The 7,034-nt window shown below is 39.9% G+C and overlaps 1 protein-coding gene across 1 annotated transcript in view; it reads left to right on the forward strand.

Moving 5' to 3' along the window:
* Bst1 (bone marrow stromal cell antigen 1) overlaps positions 1-7,034 on the forward strand; it is a 37,416-nt gene that overhangs the window by 14,908 nt on the left and 15,474 nt on the right. The gene's annotated exons all lie outside the window — the stretch shown is intronic.

Below are 7,034 nucleotides of genomic sequence, written 5' to 3' on the forward strand. Positions count from 1 at the left end.
CTTCCTTCCTTCCTTCCTTCCTTCCTTCCTTCCTTCCTTCCTTCCTTTTTATTTTTATTTTTTATATTAATTACAGTTTATTCACTTTGTATCCCAGCTGTAGCCTCCTCCCTCATTCCCTCCCAATCCTACCCTCCCTCCCTCCTCTCCTCCCATTCCCCTCTCCAACTCCACGGATAGGGGAGGTCCTCCTCCCCTTCCATCTGACCCTAGCTTATCAGGTTTCATCAAGACTGGCTGCATTGTCTTCCTCTGTGGTCTGGTAAGCCTGCTCCTCCCTCAGGGGAGGTGATTAAAGAGCCAGCCTCTGAGTTCATGTCAGAGACAGTCCCTGTTCCCCTTACTAGGCGACCCACTTGGATACACTTTCAAATAACTCCCACGAGAGGAGGCAGCGGCACACAACATTTCGAACAGCATTTGGATCAGCATAGGGAAATGGGATCCTTGCCAGGCACTAGGATTCATGCACACATGTAGGCCAGTCCCGGTTCAGCCTCCAAATGGTGTTTCACAGTGGTTAGCAGGTTGGTTGAACTGCAGCAGCTTGGATTAAATGTGAGGTCTGAAGCTGAGGGTATGAAGAAAAAAAAGCTTATGATGGAGTTGTACCTTAAAGAGTGAGAGGCAGCTTATATTGGGGATGGACCTGAAAAAGTGACCTTTCAGATATAACTCAGGGATGAATTAAGTTCTGCTGAGAGAATGAGGCAAAATTTGGTATTCCAGGGGACAGATACACAGATCAGCTCATTTAATGAAGCTAAAGAGGTCGAGCGCAACCAGTCAGGAGTCTCCTGGGAAAATAGTTACATTCTAATACTGGTACCTGGAAGTTACTGTCTTTAAGGTTTAGTGTATAGTGTATAGTGTATTGGAAAATACATCACTAACTCCACCCTGATAAGTGAACTAACCATGGAAAGAGATGATGAATATATCGGCTAAAACATGTTTTAAATAGCTTGACTGTGAATGTCATTTAGTATTAATAATAACAAAAGTAATGTTTTACAGTCTAGTTTTCCATCACCATGACTTGCAAACAGAGATAAAGTCTGGAATACCCAACAGATTCAATTGCAAACCTTAAGTGCATTTTTGGAACTGTTATTTAAGCTGTTTTCATTCATTTTTATTAGTAGCAACTATGATATTTTAATTAAAATGAAGAATTACTTTTTAAAGGGGTCATTTCTTTATTAAAAGAAAAAGGAATGCCTAGACACATGTAAGTTCAGCTTTGGATCTGTGAGTGTGAATGCTGACAATTATGGAGAAAAATACTCTTTCTAGGAGCTGGAGAGATGACTTGGAGGTTAAGAGCGCTGGCTGTTCTTCCAGAGATACTGAGTTCAATTCCCAGCTACCACATGGTGGCTCACAACCATCTACAATGAGATATGGTGCCCTCTTCTCGCATGCAAGCATACATAATAAATAAATAAATCTTAAAAGAAAATACTCTTTCTAATTTTCCAGCTTCAACTTTAATTGAGCCACATCTCAGAAAGGAAAAAGTGAGTGTAAAACCTTATAATGAAGATCACTTAAAATATGGCTTTATCAGATATGCAGAACTCTTTGAAAATGAAAGATCCCCATGCATCGTTTGTAATAATATTCTTTCAAATGAAAGCTTAAAACCTTCCAAACTAAAGGGGCACTCTTTAGAATGATGAATTTAATGGTGAGCCTCTTGAATATTTTCAAAGAAAGAAAAAGGACATAAAACTATCAACACAATTGCCCTCCCTTTGATAGTGAGAATGCTTGAGTGTCTCATACAGACGCAGAAGAAATTCTTCTAGCATGTTTGGCTCTGATGTGGATAATTTCTGGTGAAAATTCAGCAGATAAGCTGAAAACACTGCTTAGTGATAAAACAATAGCTCCTCAAATTTGTATTATTGCAGAACATTTAGAACTGGTGCCTATTGTTCAGGTACAATCTGGGATAGAATTTGCAATTCAGCTTAATAAAAAATACCAATAAGAGGAGCTGCACAACACTTTTTAAGTTTATGTCAGATGTACATGGCAAGAGGGCTTTATGGAGGATTTTTGTGCCTTTTAAATTTAACCTGACATCTAAGTCTTTATATACTTTTAAAGAATTAGAAAAGCATATAGTTGGCCAATATAAATTAAGCTGAAAATTAGAAATAAGTCACAAGACATGGAGCAGCAAGCATCATCAAGAACATAGCAGGTTAACTAACAAAATGCTAGAAGTGGCTAGTAACAGGTCAGTGTAGAGGTACTGTGTCATCCACTGGGAAGCTTCCCATACAGAGAAATTCCACAGATTCTCACCAAAGCATTGAAAATGCAGTGAAAACTCTTTAACTTATTCAAGGAAATTTATTGAATTTCTTGAAATATTTGGTCCAGAAATTGAAATTACTCATACCTACCTACTCTAGCACAATAAGATTTGTAGGCTTTCCCAAAAGAAAATACTAAGCAAAGTATGAGATTCACATTTTCTCATTGAAAAAAAAAATTCACTTAGGAATAATTTTGAAGATGTTTGTGTAACAATGTTGACATATTTACACTGACATATGTTTCCAATATTTATGTAACATTTATAGAGAATATTGTTAATGGAAACACTTTGAAAGAACTCAAAGTGTTGTTACATCTTTCTTCTCTGGCTCAGACCTTTAACTGTGTCTTTCCAGAAGAGAAATTTAAGTGCTTAATGTTAAGGAAGCAGTTGGGTAAAAGACTGGAAATCAAGAACTGAGTTAAGCCTGCTACCTGAAGAAGCAAGTGACTTATTACAACTTCTTCGTATTCACTGAAGAAGAGTTGCAAGACCTTGAATCTGTGGGTGTTATTGAGGACCATGTCCTTTGAAAATATCATAGGGAAGTGATTAAGAAGAGCTGACATCTGCCTCTTGCCTGCACATGCTCCCATACAGGTAAGGGCACAGTTACACAGACACACATGTAGACACACTCACATGCATGCAAGCACCTAGGGGCGCACAAACACTTGTACGTGCACACACACAGTTATGCCAGACACACACAAAGATAAAAGCTTTCTTCCCCCTACCTGACTTGCCTCTAGAAACTTGGTAAAAAAAAAAAATCTTTTCTTAGGTTCCAGGAATCTCCCTAGAGAAAAACCTAGTGTAGTAAAAGTTGGGGTTCTTCTGTGGTATATATGACCCACTGAAGCAAAGGTAACACCTGGCCTGATCTGTCACATGGAGGGGTTTGGAGCATGGGGTCCAATATAATTCTGTGAACTGTAAGTTGTATTTCAGACCCTAAGGATTTGGCTCTTTGATATATATGTATATCACTTTTGTACTACCATTAAGGCAACAGCCCCAGGTCTGCAGAATACAAGTGTGGACATCTGTGAGGGGCATTTCAGCTTGATTATAGTTAATCCTTTCCATTTCAAAAACTCACATCCGTCCCATATGATAAATACCTTCACCCATTCTAATGTCCCCCACAGTTCTGAACTTATTTTAGTATCAATTCAAGTCCCAAACCTCACATCTGAACTACCTAAATTACAAATGGGTCTAGCTCTGATCGTACTGTATTCTGGGACAACGTTATCTGTATACTTTTGAAACTGGAAAGCAAGTGCTGTGCTCCAGAACGAATGGGGCAGGTGTAGGGTAATGTCTGTGGATACTGTCCTTCACAAAGGAAGAAAACGAAAGGCAAAACAGAGTGACCAAACAGTCATATCCAAAGTCCACCCATAAGGTTCAAAGCCTAGGAATGGTGTGTGGTTCTTGTCTGTGCCCTCTATACCTGTGGCTTCACTGAAAACCATCAGTTTTTATAAAGGGTAGTGCATGTCTGTCCTGGAATGATCTTACAGGTCTGTTTCCTGCCCATAAAGTTTTGGTAGCCCAACAGCCTTCCTCCCTGACCCTGCACTGCCAGGTCTATTTTTTTGTTTGTTGGTTTGTTTGGCTTTTCTTTTCTTTCCTTTTCTTTTTGAGACAAGATTTTTCTGTGTAGCCTTAGCTGTACTGGACTCACTTTGCAGACCAGCTGGCCTTGAACTCAAAGAGATCCACCTGCCTCTGTATCCTGAGTGCTTGAATTACAGGCATGAGCCACCATGCCTGGTGCCAGGTCTATTTTTAAAACCATTTCTTTTTCTCTATTCCTTTAGTCCTACTTAGTGTTCCTTGGTATGACAGCCTTAAATGCTTTGTGGTTCACAATGATTCACTCCATTACAAGAGAGCTTCATCCATCGATCTTTCCTAAGCAATCCTGCACTGTTTTTGTTTTCTGAGATGTGTGAGGGATCCATGAATCACAGCACTTTCCAAAACACTCGCTGTTATGACTACATTTTTTGTTTTCACTCCTCAAACACTAAGATAATGATGCTCCTACTTAAAAATGGCTAAGAAGAGAAATTTTATGTGCATCTTACGATAATTTAAGAAATTTTAATATATATTTTAAAATAAGTATGTACAGCCACATAGCTGTCTTCAACACAAACTATGTGTTCCCCCACAATGGCCCTGTACTTCAGCATCTTTCACAGTCTGGATAGGCTGAAAATCCCCCAAATCATAGTGTTAGTTCTGGTTTTAATAGTTTTTTTTTTTTTTTATGCTTTGTTAATGCAACAAGAAATCATTCCTTCAGTGGCTGGTTTGGCAATCCCAACTAAGTATAACTGATTTGTTAAATGCCAAGTGTTCCCTGTATAACTGTAGAAAACAATTTATCTCAGCTTTTTATCACTATGTAACTATGAGCTTCCTGTCCTCCAGTATCCAAACATGTTCCTCACTTTATTTTGGGTCCTCCCTAGCAGTGCTTTTGACACCTGTATTCCTACAGTTTCTGATAACTTAGATATAGCTAAGATGCTACAGAGTTTATGATGTTCTTCACTTCTGGCTTATGTCCATGTTTTATTAACCATTTGAAGGCAATTTAAGCCTTCTCTGTCCCGTGTTTTTAAAAATCCTCCCAGCCTGTACAACAGTTACTCAAATATTTCCAGCATTTGTGAAGGCAGTTTGGGGCCAGAAAAATCATTTTGATTGACTAAACTGTTCTCCTACATTATTTCACTTGGGAGGGTACTGCTCATGGTCCACTTGAGACTAGCTAAGTATAGTCTATTTTCTGTAGTACCCACAAATCAGTCTTGGAACTGAAAGGAAATAGGACAGATTGAACAATTTGGGGTGCCAAAATCTGTATTTAATCCCTATTGGTGGCATATTTATTAATTTAGTGACATACACACACTCATTAGGTGTTTGAAGTCCTGAGTTAATCTTACTCTGCTAAAGACGTGAAAGCCCTTTATTTTAGGGCGTTCTAGGGAAATATCTGTTTCCCTCCTTTCTAAGTTTGCAGCTCCAGTTCAAGATCTGCCAGACTACACAGTCCCTTTAAAGCCACTGAGCAATCTCTCCAGCCCCGAGAAGGTATTTTAAAGTTGGTGATTAGAAAGTAATTTAAGGTATATAAAAACTCTTTCCCCCACTATGCTACTGTTGTATAAACTATTTAGAGCTTTAACATTAATCAGATTTTTAATTATTTCCCAAGCCAATTTGTCTCATTTTATAAACTTAAAAAGATTCTTGTTAGCTTCAGGAGACCCACTGGAATCCACAGGTCAGGCTCTAGATAAGTACTGACAATCAACAGCCTGTTTCCCAGCCTACCTATTCCTGAGGGTGGGATTCCTCCCCTGGTTTTGGGACTTCCCTCCTCTAACTACCAAGACCATGGGCCTAAAAGTCCATAGGGCTTAAAGTTAAAAAACTTGACTTTATCTTCTGTCCCTAACATATATATGTTCCAGCATCCTGTTTCCTCAAGAGCACATCTAGAACTCAGCTCTGGCCCAAACTTCACAGACTATATCATCTGAACCTCCATTTTCCTAGCTGCAGATGGTCTCACAGATCCTGGGCAAATAAAACAGCCTGCTCTTGGGACTTGGCCAACATTCCAGCTCTTTGCGCAACCCCCAAAATCAGTGCCCCCAATGTCAGCCAGAAGTATCCAGAAAAGATTCTTTGCTTGTTATCCATTTATTATCAACAAAAGGCTGGGATGTTAAAGTCCTGCTGTGGGAAGGGACGTGGCTGGCACACCCTGCCCTCTACTTAGGGGCAGAGCTTCTCCTCTCCCAGAGGCTCCTCACTGTATAATCCAAACACCTTTTCCTGCCATTTCCCCCTTCTTCCCTCTCTTTCCCTTCCCCCCACCATCCTTCCTGCCCCCAGCTTGCATTCTCCCTCTTCCTCCCACGCTGCTCCTAACAAACCTGCACTTACATAATATAGCTTCATCTCGCCATTAGCTCATTCTGTTTTATTTAATCAATCAATTAGAAAGTGTGCCTCATAGAATGAGCTAGAAACAAGGGTACATGACACAGCAGAGAGGGAGGATGACCAACCAGGATGACAATCGCACAGCCAAAGGCAACATACTCCTCTTGGAATGAGGAAATGGAATAGTTTCAAGGAAGGATGCTGACTGGTGGTTTTGAGTGCACTAGATTTACTTGACTTAGAGTGTGGACTATGACCTCAAGTGTACACTGATGCACAGAATGCCAACCCAAGCAGGAAAAAAAAAGTCCAAAAGACATTTACTGCCTCTTGCCACCAGGAAATAAAATGCTATACACTCAGCCATGGATAATGCTCACAAGTTCATAATAATGCAACATGGCAGATTTAAATCTGTGATAATACCCTGTTGGGAGGATGAAGGGTAAAAAGGGTGGAAATGGGGAGTGGTGGGGAAGGAGAGAGCAGAGACAATTTACTTTTCCACAGTAAGAAGCCAAAGATAATATTCAAAACAAAATCACCTAGAGACAGCCCTTATGCCTGGGTGGAAATGTGGAAGCAAGGAGGGAGAGGATGGAAGCTGGAAGAACTGAAAATACTTATCACAGGACTGTGAACTTCTACTTAAGAAAAAGCTGGGCAGGAGAATACAACAAAAAGGGATTCAAATAAACACACACACACACACACACACACACAC

This window comes from Psammomys obesus, unplaced genomic scaffold, assembly GCF_907164565.1.
Source record: "Psammomys obesus unplaced genomic scaffold, mPsaObe1.curated_primary_1811, whole genome shotgun sequence".
Taxonomy (NCBI): domain Eukaryota; kingdom Metazoa; phylum Chordata; class Mammalia; order Rodentia; family Muridae; genus Psammomys; species Psammomys obesus.